Genomic DNA, 15898 nt, shown 5'->3' with positions numbered 1-15898 from the left:
CCTTTGTCCTCCGCTTATATAGGCCGGCCGGCGCGGCCCCGCCTACCCTTCGATCGGCAGCTCCCTGGGCCAATGGCACGCGCGGTCGGCGATGACGCCCGGTGACGGAGCGCCGCTGCTGCCGATTGGCTTCCGGCGGAGCGGAGGGCAGCGCGGAGGGGCTGGAGTTTCCAGGTGGCCAATGAACAGGAGAGGAGTTGGCCGAAGGCCGCTGCGATTTGCTGCCAGAAATTTGAAAGGGGTCCGCAGACCAACGTAGCGTGCTCAGCAGGGCCCGACCGCTCCCGCGGAGGGAGGTCGCCCACCCTGTCCTCCCGGCGGACCCCCAGCGCCGCCGGCCGCTCAGCGTGCAACCCGCCCCGCGCGGCGCCCTCGGAATGGGGCGTGGGGTCCTCGGGCTCCGCGCGCACGCGAGATGGCGCCTGGGCAGAGGCCCCGCGGGGGGCGGCCTGCGCTCGGAAGGACCCGTGCTGCCGCGCCTGCAGCTCTCTAACGCAAGTTGCCCGAGGACTGTAACATTTTCCCTGATTCCACCAATGCTCGACACCTTCTGACCTCGGAAGATACTTTAAGGTTACAATGTTGCAATAGGTCTTCCGGGGCCGCCCGGGGCGGCGGTTGAGCACCTGCCTGCGGCCCAGGGCGTGACCCCGGGTCACGGATCCAGTCCCGCTTACGGCTCCCTGTGTGGGGCCTGCTTCTCCCTCCGCCTGTGTCTCTGCCTCTGTCTCTCCCTATGTCTCTATGAATAAATAAATAAAATCTTTTAAAACATAAAATAAGGGGATCCCTGGGTGGCTCAGCGGTTGAGCACCTGCCTGCGGCCCAGGGCGTGACCCCGGGGTCACGGGATCAAGGCCCACGTCGGGCTCCCTGCGTGGAGCCTGCATCTCCCTCTGCCTGTGTCTATGCCTCTCTCTCTGTATCTCTGATGAATAAATACATAAAATCCTAAATATATATATTTCTTTGGAATCCAACAATGAGAAGTATCTGGATGCCCTACTTCAAACTCTTAACTCTGAAGTACCTTGGCCAAATCCTGTAATACTCGTCTTGGTTACCGTCCTGATGGATCCGTCCTCCTTGCATCCTAGCTCGGGGCGCACAGTCCTCCTTCCCATCTCGACTTCTCATCGTTCAACACCTGTTTGAACGACTACCCAATACGCCGCCAGTTCTTCACCCCCACAGCCTTCCCTTCCCTCCTGTCCCTAGTGGGCGGCCAACCCGCATCACAGTCCTCTTGTCCTTGTCACTGCCGGGAGCTACAGCGTCCCTAGAATTTCCTTTCGAGAATCTCAACTGTCCGATCAATAGTAACTCCGATTCTTTGACTCCCACCCCCCCAAAACCTCCAAATCGGTCAACATACTACTCTTTCACCACCTCCCCCATTCTTATATTCATATCCTCTGTCACCAGGTTTAGATGTTATGACTGCTTACACATACAATTCTTGTTCTCTTTCTCCATCATACTCACTTGGTAAAACCCCAGTTCCAGTTGGACCCTACTATTCACCTGCTTAAGGGGAGAGCAGAGGCTTTCACTTTAAAGTCTTTAAATAAATAAATAAATAAATAAATAATAAATAATAAATAAATAAAGTCTTGACCACAAGTCTCAAAGGGCATCAGATTTTTTTTTCTTTCTGACTTTTTTTTTTGGCAATCTTAGTGAATCTCACTAAAGTCACTTTCCCACTTCTTCACTTCCAGAAATAGTGTATTTCATGCTTTGTCTCTTCTAACTCCTGAACCTTCTCTCACTTCACCATAACTAATTCTTCTATTTCTTTGAGAAAATAAAAATCATCAGAGGGGAACATTTTCATCCAACTGGAAGCCTCCAGCCTCCTTGTATTTGTACCTGTCCTCTCTGTCTTCCTTCCTGATACCATGAAAATGTGTCTTTGTTCTTGTCAAAGGGCAGACCCCTCCCCTAGTGCTGTGGATCCTAACCCCCCAACCCCCCCACCCACCTTCTCAAGGATTTTGCCTTGGTGTATCATCAATGACTTCTACTGGAACACTGTCATCTTATTTTTTTTTTTTTAACACTGTCATCTTAAAAATAAACAAAACTTTCCCTCATCCTTTGATCTCATTTCTCCAGTCCTCTTTACAAAACCAAAGCAAGTTGTCTACACTAGAGGTCTCCATTTCCTCACTTCAATTTCCTCTTAAATCCACCCCAATCTGTCTACTCTTCTCCCCTTAAAGGATGCCTTGCCAAGGATGCCAGTGATCCACGTGTTGCAAAATCCCATAACTGCTTCTCTCTTTTTTTTTTAATATTTTATTTATTTATTCATGAGATACACAGAGAGAGAAGAGAGAGGCAGAGACACAGGCAGAGGGAGAAGCAGGCCCCACGCAGGGAGCCTGACATGGGACTGGATCCCAGGTCTCCAGGATCACGCCCTGGGCTGCAGGCGGCGCTAAACCGCTGCGCCACCGGGGCTGCCTCAACTGCTTCTCTATAATCATCTCTTCTTACCTGTTAGCAACCTTCCACATGGATGGTCCTCTTTCACGAAAAACACTTTTCTTTTTTTTTTTTCTTTTTTTTTTTTTTTTTGAAAAACACTTTTCTCACTGGCCTCTGTGACACCACACTGATGATTTTTCTCCTGTATCAGGGATCCCTCTCCGTTGCTGACTCCTCCTTCATAGGCCTTCTAAATGCTGAGATATTTCAGAGCTCATTTCTAGAAACTCTTTAATTTCTGTTCTCTCCTAATATAGATAATCTATTCAACACCAAATATTATCTAACTACTAATCATCTTTAAATTTGGATTTCCACAGTAGGGTAGGTCTATCCTCTAAGTTCCCATCTCATAAATTCAACTACTTAGTAGACCTCACCACTTGGTGGTCTCACTGGCATATCAGAATAGTATATATAAAATATAAACTGGAGCTCTTGATTTTATCAACCGAACCTGTTCCTCCCCCACAATCTTATCCAACATATGAATTAGCATCACCTAGTTGTTAAAAAACAACAAGGATTCATCCTCTTCATAAAATCCCAAACTCAGTTTTGTCTACAAAGTGTTGTGAATCCATTTACCTCTCTCCAGCTCTACCACTATCACCTAATTGTTTTCATCTCCATCTTTCACCTAAATTAATGCAACCACTTTTTAATTTCCAACTCGAGGGCAGCCCAGGTGGCTCAGTGGTCTAGCACCACCTTCAGCCCAGGGCGTGATCCTGGAGACCCGGGATTGAGTCCCACGTCAGGCTCCCTGCATGGAGCCTGCTTCTCCCTCTGCCTGTCTCTGCCTCTCTCTTTCTCTGTCTGTGTCTCTCATGAATAAATAAATAAAATCTTTAAAAAAGATAATTTCCAACTCGATTTTGGCTCTGGTCCATGATCTCAGGGTCACAGGATCAGCCCCTCATAGGGCTCTGCACTCAGTGGTGAGTCTGCTCAAAATTTTGTCTCTCCATCTCTCTCTGCCCCTCCCCCCCAATAAATAAATAAATAAATCTTTAAAAAAATATTTTATTTATTGGGGCATCCAGGTGGCTCTGTCATCTGCCTTTGGCTCAGGTTATGATCCCAGAGTCCTGGGATCCAGTCCCCATCCAGCTTCTGCTCAGCGTGGAGTCTGCTTCTCCTTCTCCCTTGGCCCTCCCCTCAGTTTATGCTTTGTCTCTTGCTTTCTCTCTTTCAAATAAATAAAATCTTGGAAGAAAAATTAATTTGAGAGAGAGAGCCTAAGTGAGACAGTGCAAGCAGGGTGGGGGGCAGAGGGAGAAGGAGCAGCAGACTCCACGCTGAGCAGGGAGCCACCCAGGCACCCTGTATATAAATAAATCTTCTAAAAAAAAACCCCATAATTCAGATGTAATTTTCCTCATTTATTTAAAGGCCCTACAGTGGCTTCCCATTGCTCCAAGAATAAAATTCAAACACCCTGGGGCTCCTGGGTGGCTCAGTCAGTTAAGTGTCTACCTTCTGCTGGGGTCATGATCTCAAGGTCCTGGGATTGAGCTCAGCATCAGGTTCCCTGCTCAGCAGAGAGCCTGCTTCTCCCTCTCCCTTTGCCCCCCCTCCCCGCCCCCACTCCTACCTCCTACTCTCTTTCTCTCTCAAATAATAAATAAATAAATAAATTCAACCACTGAGCTACCCAGGTGTCCCTAAATAAAATCTAAAAAAAAAAAAGAAAATTTCAAGCACCTTACCAAGGTTTATAAGGCCTGACTTGATCTGAGCCCTGTGTGCTTTCCCAGTCTCTCTCTCTCTCCCCCACCCCTCTCTCTGTCTCTCTTTTCTTACTTTTTAAAAATTAAGTAAAACTCTACCAGCAACGTGGGTCTTGAACTTACAACCAGAGATCAAGAGTTGCATGCTCTCCTGACTAAGCCAGCCAGGTGCCCCAACCCAGTCTTATCTGTCTAGTGCCTGACAACATCCACTTGATCTTAGGACTTATCAAGTTACTTTATCTGGACACTTTTTGCTCCAGGGTACTTGGATTTGCTGTTTACTCGGCCTGAAGTGCCCCCCCCCCCCGCCCCCCAGCAAGTTTCTGCAGATTCTATAGCTTCTTCATTCTTTTGTCTCAGCTTGAATGTCACCTCAAAAAAGCCTTCCCTGCCGGTCACCACATCTAAACAGGCCTCTGTTCCACCATCCTGGACCCAGAGTAGTGCATGAAAGAACTCTCTTCACAGGTTGTATTTATCTTGGGTGTTTCCTCACTTGTTTATTGTTGATCTCCTCTGGTTAGGCTGGGATTCTGAGCTTGAGTTTTTGTTGTTCTTGTTGTTTTTATTTGATAGAGAGAGTGAGCAAGAGGCAGCACAAGCAAGGGGAGGGGCAGAGGGAGAGAGAGAAGCACACTCCCCACCAAACCGGGAGGGAGCCCACCTCGGGGCTCAGTCCTGGGATCCAGACCTGAGCCAAACACAGATGCTTAACCACTGGCCACCCCGGTGCCCCTGTTAGACTGGGGTTCCGAGTCTGGGTTCTTGAAGGCTGTACCACTGGTAGCTAACAGACACCAGCCCGGGGATGCTTCATAAACATGTGTGAAATGAATGAATGAAAGCATAACACGGAAAATCAGGCTCTGGCCCATCTGCAGCGCCTGGTCCCAAGATGCTGCACTTCTCTTACACACTCTCCAAGCAGTACACACTCCTTAAGGAGCTTGTGAGGATTATGCAGTGTTTAGCAGTTTCTAGGTGCTCAGTAAATACTAGCTTTTGTTAGGGGAAAAATCAGAGACTTCCAGAGGCTCTTGAGTATTGAAGACAAATGGAGCTCAGTAAAAAGGTCTGGTTAGTGTATTTTTGAAAAGACAAGGAAAAAAAAAAAAGAAAAGACAAGGAAGTTCGTAACACTTTTTTTTTTTTTTTTTTTTTTTTTTAAGAATTTGAGGGATCCCTGGGTGGCGCAGCGGTTTGGCGCCTGCCTTTGGCCCAGGGCCCGATCCTGGAGACCCGGGATCGAATCCCACGTCGGGCTCCCGGTGCCTGGAGCCTGCTTCTCCCTCTGCCTGTGTCTCTGCCTCATTCTCTCTCTCTCTCTGTGACTATCACAAATAAATAAAAATAAAAAAATAAATAAATAAAGAATTTGAGCTTTATTTATTTATGGTGGGGGGGCACCTGGGTTGCTGAGTCTGCTAAACATCTGACTCTTCATTTTGGCTCAGGTCATGATCTTAGGATCATGGGATCGAGCCCGACGCTGAGCTCTGTGCTGGACTGACTGGGGCCTGCTTAATTAAGATTCTCTCACTCTCCTCTTCCTTGGCTCCTCCCCACCCTCTTAAATATAAATAAATAAAATAAAAATGAGTTCTAGTTTATTCATCTATTTATTTTTATTTTTTTAAAGATTTTATTTATTTATGTATTCATGGCAGACAGACAGAGAGAGAGAGAGGCAGAGACACAGCCAGAGGGAGAAGCAGTCTCCATGCAGGGAGCCTGACATGGGACTCAATCCCAGGCCTCCAGGATCAGACCCTGGGCTGAAGGCAGCACTAAACCGCTGAGCCAGCTGGGCTGCCCTTTCTTAGACTCTATACTCAGTGCAGAGCTCAACCCAAGGCTTGACCTCATTACCCTAAGATGAAGACCCCAGCTGAGATCAAGAGTTGGATGTGCTGGCTAAACAACCCAGCATCCCTATTTTATTTAATTTTTAAAGATTTTTTTAGGGATCCCTGGGTGGCGCAGCGGTTTGGCGCCTGCCTTTGGCCCAGGGTGCGATCCTGGAGACCCGGGATCGAATCCCATGTCGGGCTCCCGTTGCATGGAGCCTGCTTCTCCCTCTGCCTGTGTCTCTGCGCCTCTCTCTCTCTCTCTCTGTGTGACTATCATAAATAAATAAAAATTAAAAAAAAAAAAAAAAAAAGATTTTTTTAAATTTCATTTGAGAGAGAGAGCAAAAGAAGCATGAGCAGGGCAAGGGGGAGAGGGAGAAGGAGACTCCCTGCTCAGGGAGGCCTATGCAGGGCTCAATATGACCTGAGTCAAAGGCAAACACTTTAACTGAGCCACCTCACACCCCTATTTTATTTTATTTTATTTTATTTTATTTTATTTTATTATTTTATTTTATTTTTAAAGACTTTATTTATTCACTCATGAGAGTCAGAGAGAGAGGCAGAGACACAGGCAAAGGGAGAAGCAGGCTCCATGCAGGGAGCCCGACGTGGGACTCAATCCCTGATCCTGGGATCCCGTGTCCTGAGCTGAAGATAGATGCTCAACCGCTGAGCCACCCAGGGATCTCCAGAAGGATATTTTTCGTAGAAAGTCTTTATTATATTATATTGAGTGAATTTATATTATACCAACCACATTTGGAAATTGAAAAGTGGTCATTTCCTCCATTCTACATATTGGGAATAGCTGCCACTTCATGGTCATTTGCTCTGTACCAGGCATTTTATTATCTCCATTCATCTTAACAACAGTTATGAACTAGATATTGTGATTATTTCTAATTTACAGATGAGGAAATTGGGGCTTACAGAAGTTTTGTCACTTTCCCACCATTGAGCTGGGATTTGGGTTTTTTTGTTTTGTTTTTTGTTTGTTTGTTTGTTTTTGTTTTTGTTTTTTCTTAAAAGATTTTATTTTATTTATTCATAGAGACAGAGAGAGAGAGGCAGAGACACAGGCAGAGGGAGAAGCAGGCTCCATGCAGAGAACCTGACGTGGGACTCGATCCCGGGTCTCCAGGACCGCGCCCCAGGCTGCAGGCGGCGCTAAACCGCTGCGCCACCGGGGCTGCCCTTGTTTTGTTTTTTTAAGATTTTATTTATTTATTCATAAGAGACATAGGGAGAGAGAGAGGCAGAGACACAGGCAGAGGGAGAAGTAGCCTCCTCGCTGGGAGCACAATGTGGGACTCGATCCCAGGACCCCAGGGTCACACCCTGGGCGCAAGGCAGCTGCTCAACCGCTGAGCCACCTGGGGGTCCCATGAGCTGAGATTTGAATCCGGATCCATCTCACTTGGCATTTCAAGTTCTTCACCTTCTGTTATACTTCTTCCTCTTTCTTTTCTTTTTTTTTTTTTTTTTTTAATTTTTATTTATGATAGTCACACAGAGAGAGAGAGGCAGAGACATAGGCGGAGGGAGAAGCAGGCTCCATGCACCAGGAGCCCGATGTGGGATTCGATCCCGGGTCTCCAGGATCGCGCCCTGGGCCAAAGGCAGGCGCTAAACCACTGCGCCACCCAGGGATCCCCTTCTTCCTCTTTCATTCCAGGGGTTGATGCCTAGGCTTAGTTATTAATTTTTTTGAAAATTCCCTATTTTTACACAAATAGGGATCCCTGGGTGACTCAGCGGTTTAGCGCCTGCCTTTGGCCCAGGGTGTGGCCCTGGAGACCCGGAATCGAGTCCCACGTCGGGCTCCCTGCGTGGAGTCTGCTTCTCGCTCTGTCTCTCTCTCTGCCTCTCTCTCTGTGTGTCTCTCATGTATAAGTAAAATCTTAAAAAAATAAAAATAAAAAATAAAAATAAAATAAAAATTACACAAATAGTACACTGCACACATGTTAACTGTAAAAGATTCAGGTAATTAATACATTTCTAGAACAAAATCTGACCTTCATTCACTCATTCCCACTCTATTGTTAAAAGTTTGATGTGTGTACCAAAAGGAAAATTCTTTAATCTAGTAAGAAACAGCTGCCTCAAATAATAGCCAATATCATAACAGTAGCCAAAATTAATTGATCATTTACCACATGCTAGACACTTTTGTAAATACTTAATATTGAACTCTGGTTACACCCATGAGGATGATAGTATTGTTTCCCTCATGTTACAGATTAAAACACCACTATTGTAATGCCAGTGAATACAGTAACAAGATTTCTCACCTAGACCTTTGCAAAAGCTTCTTAAATGGTGCCACAGTTGCCCTCCTCCTTCCTGTTTTCCAGGCAGCAACCAAAATTATCTTTTTTTTTTCTTTTTTCCAAAATTATCTTTAAAAAAAAAAAGCAAATCTGGGACACCTGGGTGGCTCAGCGGTTGAGCATCTGTCTTCAGCTCAGGGCGTGATCCTGCAGTCCCAGGATTGAATCCCAAGTTGGGCTCCCTGCATGGAGCCTGCTTCTCCCTCTGCCTGTGTGTCTGCCTCTCTCTCTCTGTGCCTCTCATGAATAAATAAATAAAATCTTTAAATAAATAAAAAATAAATAAAAAGTAATAATAAAAAGCAAATCTGATGCTTCTTACTATCTGGGGACACCTGGGTGGCTCAGCAGTTGAGAGTCTGCCTTTGACTCAGATTGTGATCCCCGGGTCCTAGGATTGAGTCCCACATCGGGCTCCCTGCATGGAGCCTGCTTCTCTCTCTGCCTAGGCTCTCATGAATGAATGAATGAATAAATGAATGAATGAATAAATAAATAATTTTTTAAAATAAAAAGATAAAAGGGATCCCTGGGTGGTGCAGCGGTTTGGCGCCTGCCTTTGGCCTGGGGCGTGATCCTGGAGACCCGGGATCGAGTCCCACGTCGGGCTCCCGGTGCATGGAGCCTGCTTCTCCCTCTGCCTGTGTCTCTGCCTCTCTGTCTCCCTCTGTGTGACTATCATGAATAAATAAATAAAATCTTTAAAAAATAATAATAAAATAAAAAGATAAAAATAAATAAAACTCCTATTTGGGGCTCCAGGTGGCTCACTCAGTTAAGCCTCAAACTCTTGATTTCAGCTCAGGTTCTGACATTGAGTCTTACATCAGGCTCTGGGCTCACCAGGGAGTCTATCTGAGATTCTCTTTTTCTTTCTCTGGCCCTCTTCTTGTTTTTATAAAATAAATATGTTATATTTATTAAATAAATAAATTTTTTAACAGAACAAAATGAAACACTCCTCATTGTCTTTGCATTGTGCTTAGGAGAAGCCCACAAAGTCCCGGGATGTCCCCACTAATGCCTCTTTCTTGCATCTTTTTTTTTTTTACATTTTATTTATTTATTCATGAGAGACACAGAGAGAGAGGCAGAGGGAGAAGCAGGTTCCATGCAGGGAGCCCGATGTGGAACTCTATCCCAGGTCTCCAGAATCAGGCCCTGGGCCGAAGGCAGTGCTAAACCGCTGAGCCACCGGGGCTGCCCTCCCTCTAGCATCCTTTGCTGAGTCACACTGACTACATTTGAGTGATTGTAACTGAGTGATTGTAAGGCACAGTGCTCTCACCTGAGTCTCCCTCTGGCCACTCTTCCCACGTTTTGTTACCTCCCATCTGTCTTTCAGGACTTAACTTGTACCTGCCCTTCTCTGAAGGTTTTCTGTGACCCCAGAGACCAAGCTGCTTCACTTGATTGTCACCCTAACGTCATCTCAGTGATCTCGGAGACTTTCTCAATTGCACCTCTAGGATGTGCGATCACGAGGGGGCAATGAGTGCGCTTGTCTACTCACCACCATTGCCCCCGAGTGCGGTGCTGGGACACTCAATATAGAAGTGGATGAATGAGGAGAGTAGCGAATGAATGAATCCCTTAATCTTTCCTTTTCTGGGCCGTTGAAGAAGGCCCTCGATCATAAATGACTAATTTCAAATACTGAGCACACCCCTGGGGTTCAGATGTGTGGCAAATGATCCTGGGTGGCCCGGGGAACAATCTGCGCCTTGGGAAACTCTGAATGTGGGTGAACCCACCATTGAAGATTATAATTACAATAAATAAAAAGTATGATTATCCCCTGGTTCAACTTTCTGTGAGTCTAGACGCGTGTGGGATGGAGATGATCCGTTTGCTGAAGCACATTGCTGCTCCCTATGAATGTTAATTGAACTGACTACGTTGGCCTCTTACCAGGGCTTGAGGTCTTAAGGTGGGGCCATCTCGCTTCTTGGTTCCAACTTGGCAGGGGCTACTCCGTTTCTGGATCTTTTGGCACTTGTTTCTGTAGCTTCACGCACACGCATCAGATTAGGTTGTCGTGGAGGAGAAACGAGGGCACCGAGGGTCCCCAAATGCACACTCCCCTGAACCAGTGGCTCCCAGACAGGCCCAACTGGCCAAGTCTAACGGTGCAGTAAAGCTCCTCACCAGCAGGTGTCTCAGTGGCCAAGCCCGGCCCCACCTCCTGGGAAGGCAGCTGGCTGCACACCCTCCATTCCTCTATTGTTACTGAGCGTCCAAGCAAAGAACACTTCGAAGGATTGATTTCAACCCTGGGTAAATCTGCCAGCAGATCTCATGAGGAGCTGGACGGCCTCTCTCAATAATAGGAACGTTGGATCAATCGCAGTGTTTCACTCTTCCTGCTTTCCTTTGTTTAGGGGTGACATGCTGTGTTGGTAGTACATGTATTTATTTAATTATTTTTCCTCTTTATTTATTTGTGCAGGGAGGAGTCTCAGCCTGCAGTGATTGTGATGTTCTACTTGACCTTGATGACCTCTCACCCCCACAGTGAGCTAACTGTCCTTCTAGACTTCCTTCACGCAGACACTACACAGCCTTGAAGAGTGTTCATCACTCTTTGCAGCTGACTTGGCCCCTTGCACTGATTTTATTTTATTTTATTTTTTTAAAGATTATATTTATTTATTAATGAGAGACACACACACACAGAGAGAGAGAGGCAGAAACACAGGCAGAGGGAGAAGCAGGCTCCATGCAGGGAGCCTGACATGGGACTCGATCCTGGGTCTTCAGGATCATGCCCTGGGCTGAAGGTGGCGCTAAACCGCTGAGCCACAGGGCTGCCCTCTTGCACTGATTTTAAAGATGGACAAAAGAATGTAAAGGATCACCAAATGGAGGGACGTAGCACAGAGAAAGATCCCATAGATGTGAATTCTCACCTGAAGGTGACATCACCAATGGATGAACAGTGAAAGAAATATCCGACATGTTGGAATAACTAGTGCACACACACAAATTACCAAACTGATTCCAGATGGATTAGGGAGTTAGAGGTATTATAAAATCAGATCGTGAAAGAATGAGAAAAAAAATACAAATGGTTATCAGATCTTTGTCAGGAAATCTCTAAGATTTAATGTGATAATATAAATCACAAAACAAAATATCAATACATTTTCCTGCACGAAGATTGGAAATCACCATGTGAAAAAACACAAACAAACCAAGAAAATAACAACAGCTAGAAGTTAAACTGAACAAAATAGCTGCAGAGAAAAATTTTAAGTTGTTAGTACCTGTAAAATATAAAGAATTTATACAATTTTATAATCCAAGATCCCAATAAACAGCCAAAATAAATGAACAAACATATGGAAAATATTTAACTTCGCTGATACAGAAATGCAAATTAAGTTGAGATACCATTTTTCATCTAGCTTAACACCAGTTGAAACAGCCACTACTGATAGGGCACTTTTGGAAAATAATTTAGCATGTCCTTCAGCAAACCCATTCTCTCTCTCTACTCCCTCCCCCTTCCTCTCCTTCCAGCTGCCTCCGGCCCCCCTTTCATTCATTCATTTTTATTCAACAAATACTCTCTGTGTGCTTGCTAGGTGCTGGAATCCAGCCTAAATTCTAAATACAGGAAAAACTTTATGTACAAATTTGCTCATCTCAACATGATCAGTAATAGCCTCAAATTGAAAACATCCTACATTGTCATCCACAGACAAGGTGACAAAATGTCCTGTTTTGCTTGGGACAATCTTGGTTCATGCCTGATGTCCCCACGTAATTAATAAATGGTGCCCCCTATTAAGACAACTTTCTGGCTTGACGGCAGTTAAGTATCTTGAGGCAGGGCCAAGTTTTCTAATTTGTACAAAAGCACCACTGAGATTAGCTGCTGTTCGTTGAGCTACGGAGGTTGGGTGATTTCTGGTTTTGTCTCTCTTTTTCTATAATTTCCAGATTTTCTAAAATGGACTTTATATGCATATGGGCTTTATACACATTAACTCATTTACTCTTCATAACCCTATAATTACTCTTTTTTGTTATTTCACTGCTTTTTTTTAAGATAAGGCAATTGGAGTACCGAGAGATTAAGTTACTTACCTAGAGTCTCACAGTCATTAAGAATTACAGAAATTACAGACAGAAAAAAAAATTACAGAGAGACAGTCTGTCTTCATACCTTTAAACACTAAGAGTGATAACCTATATCCAGTTGGGCTTGTCATTCATTTATGGGAGAATAAAGACCTACCTATGCTTATAAATGTTATTTGAAAAGTACCAAAGAGGTCTCCTTTTATTTCATAGAAACAAAATATTTTCTCTTAAATCCACCAAATAGAAGCATATTATAAATATAAATAATTGATTTTTAAGAAACATAAGAGGGAAAAGTTCATAAATAAGTAAACTGTAGGGGAACCCTGGGTGGCGCAGCGGTTTAGCGCCTGCCTTTGGCCCAGGGCCCGATCCTGGAGACCTGGGATCGAATCCCACGTCGGGCTCCTGGTGCATGGAGCCTGCTTCTCCCTCTGCCTATGTCTCTGCCTCTCTCTGTGTGTGACTATCATAAATAAATAAAAATTAAAAAAAAAAGTAAACTGTAGGAATCCCAAACACCATGCTATGAATGTCTCTTTTTAATAGATGTTTATATGTCTGTTTAAATTTCAGCATACATTAAATACAATAAAAATATCTGTTTTAGGGTTGCCTGGCTGGCTCAGCCAGAAAAGCATGTGACTCTTTTTTTTAAAATAGATTTTATTTATTTATTCATGAGAGAGACAGAGAGAGAGAGAGAAAGAGAGAGGCAGAGACACAGGCAGAGGGAGAAGCAGGCTCCATGCAGGGAGCCTGATGTGGGACTCGATCCTACGTCTCCAGGATCAGGCCCTAGGCCAAAGGTGGTGCTAAATCGCTGAGCCACCCAGGCTGCCCCAAGCATGTGACTCTTGATCTCAGGGTTGTGAGTTCAAGCCCAACGTTGGGTGTAGAGATTACTTTAAAAAATATTAAAAATATCTGTTTTGAATGTATTGGTGGGGGGTGCGTGGGTGGCTCAGTCAGTTAAGCGTCTGCCTTTGGCTCAGGTTATGACATGATCTCAGGGTCCTGGACTGAACCCCAAGTTGCCCAAGGTCACCCTGTATTGGGCTCATCCTCGTGGGGAGTCTGCTTCTCTCTTTCCCTCTGCCCTTTCCCCCACACTCGTTTCTCTCTCTCTCTGTCTCTCTTTCAAATAAATACATAAAATCTTTTAAAAAACATATTGGTGAACAAATATTTTTTCTTATATCATTAAAGTGAATTAAGCAATATGCCTTACTACTTAAGTGAGGAAATGTAAAAAATTATATATATTTTGAATGTTATTAAAGATTGGTAAGAATAACTGTAAATGTCCACCTTTTTATGTTAATCTAAAATAAATTATTTAACTTAAAAATCACTTTCAGGGGATCCCTGGGTGGCTCAGTGGTTGAGCGCCTGCCTTTGGCTCAGGGCCTGATTCTGGAGTCCCGGGATCGATTCCCACATCAGGCTCCCTGCATGGAGCCTGCTTCTCGCTCTGCCTGTGTCTCTGGCTTTCTCTCTCTCTCTCTGTGTCTCTCATTAATAAATAAATAAAATCTTTTTAAAAAAAAGAATCACTTTCACTGAGTAGCTCAGTTGGTTAAGCATCTGGCCTTGAACTCAGTTCATGATCCAAGAGTCCTCTGATCCAGCCCTGCATGGAGCTCCCTCACTAGTGGGGAGTCTGCTTCTCCCTCTCCTTCTGCCTCCCACTGTATGTACTCTCTCTTTTGCTCACCCTCTCTCAAATAAATAAATAGATAAATAAATAAAATCTTAAAAAAAAAAAAAAAAAACAACCTTAGAAATCACTTTGTTGGGATCCCTGGGTGGCGCAGCGGTTTAGCGCCTGCCTTTGGCCCAGGGCACGATCCTGGAGACCCGGGATGGAGTTCCACGTCGGGCTCCCGGTGCATGGAGCCTGTTTCTCCCTCTGCCTGTGTCTCTGCCTCTCTCTCTCTCTCTCTGTGTGTGACTATCATAAATAAATTTTTAAAAATTTACAGGGATCCCTGGGTGGCGCAGCGGTTTGGCGCCTGCCTTTGGCCCAGAGCGCGATCCTGGAGACCCAGGATCGAATCCCACGTCGAGCTCCCGGTGCATGGAGCCTGCTTCTCCCTCTGTGTCTCTGCCTCTCTCTCTCTCTCTGTGTGACTATCATAAATAAAAATAAATAAGTAAAAAAAATAAAAAAAAGTAAAAATTTACAAAAAAAATTAAAAAAAGAAATCACTTTGTTATTACATATTAAAGAAGGGCAAAATTTAAATTATTTCCCTAAAAGAGATACTAGTTATTTAAGTATCACGTCACCCATCGGAATCGTACTAGCTGGTACCAGTCAATTAAAATTCCCTTTATTTTTTTTAAATTAAATTCCATTTAATGGGCTTAAGTTGGCTAGATACACAGATCACCTGCAGGTCGGCTGTGGATGTCTCATCCACTGTGTGCTGTCATCTCCGAGTGTCGTTCTCAGACCTGGAAGCAGCATAGGTTGGCTATGGAAGGAAACAGGTTCGGGTTCCCATCGCACCCCTACCTCAGGCTGTTTGTCCTTGGGCAAGTTCCTGAACCCCTCTGAGCTTCAGCTTCCTCATTGGTAAAATGGTAAAGCTAGTAATACCTCCTGTGTTGGCTTGAGGGTCAAGCGAGGTGAGTCACACTAAGCATCTAACACAGGCTCTGGCTTCTAGTAAGTTCTCAATTAAATTCAGTTGTTGTGATCACTATGACAACCGAGTTTGGGAAGCCAGCTGGGACTCCTGTGTGGTGGCCCTGGTTGGATGAAGCTCTTTGAAAATAACTTGACTGGCTCGGGCAAGGAAGGACACAACAGAAGCCCAGCCTGAGTGACATTTCCCGAGAGAACGTAAGGGAACGATCTGGAAGGGCAGGGCAAAGCCGGTAAGATCGTGGAGACTGGTTTTTGGCAAGTCCGCGGGGGTGTCTGGGGCGGGCAGGATTGAATTCCCACACCCTGCAGGCCACACAGGGGTCGGGCTCCCGCCCTGCTCACACCGCACGGAGCGCCCGCAGCGGGGCGGCGGCGGCAGCCAAGAGCCTCTGTGTGCGCGGCCTCGGACCAGCCCAGGACGCGGTCAGGAGCTAGCCCCGGGCTCTCGCCATCGCGGCCCCACGGGCCCGGAGCCTGCTGCACACGCGGGCCGGGCACCCCTGGGAACCCCCGCGCACCCCTGGGAGACCCCGCGCACCCCTGGGAACCCCTGGGAACACCCGCGCACCCCCGGGCACCCCTGGGAACACCCGGGCACCCCTGGGAGCCCCTGCGCACCCCCGGGAACCCCTGGGAACACCCGCGCACCCCCGGGCACCCCTGGGAACACCCGGGCACCCCTGGGAGCCCCCGCGCACCCCCGGGAACCCCTGGGAACACCCGCGCACCCCTGGGAAC

General features: G+C 45.8%; 1 long non-coding RNA gene across 1 annotated transcript in view; it reads right to left on the bottom strand.

The window, feature by feature from the left end:
• Positions 1-14871: 14871 nt before the first annotated feature.
• LOC144281905 (uncharacterized) overlaps positions 14872-15898 on the bottom strand; it is a 40944-nt gene continuing 39917 nt past the window's right edge. Inside the window, exon 3 of the long non-coding RNA XR_013350291.1 lies at positions 14872-14984. This is a non-coding gene — a long non-coding RNA (uncharacterized LOC144281905). The remainder of the gene's footprint in view (positions 14985-15898) is intronic.

The sequence above is a fragment of the Canis aureus genome, chromosome 13, assembly GCF_053574225.1.
Source record: "Canis aureus isolate CA01 chromosome 13, VMU_Caureus_v.1.0, whole genome shotgun sequence".
NCBI classification, from domain to species: domain Eukaryota; kingdom Metazoa; phylum Chordata; class Mammalia; order Carnivora; family Canidae; genus Canis; species Canis aureus.
Note: the sequence above shows the minus strand (reverse complement) of the source record. Positions and strands in the feature narration are given on the sequence as shown.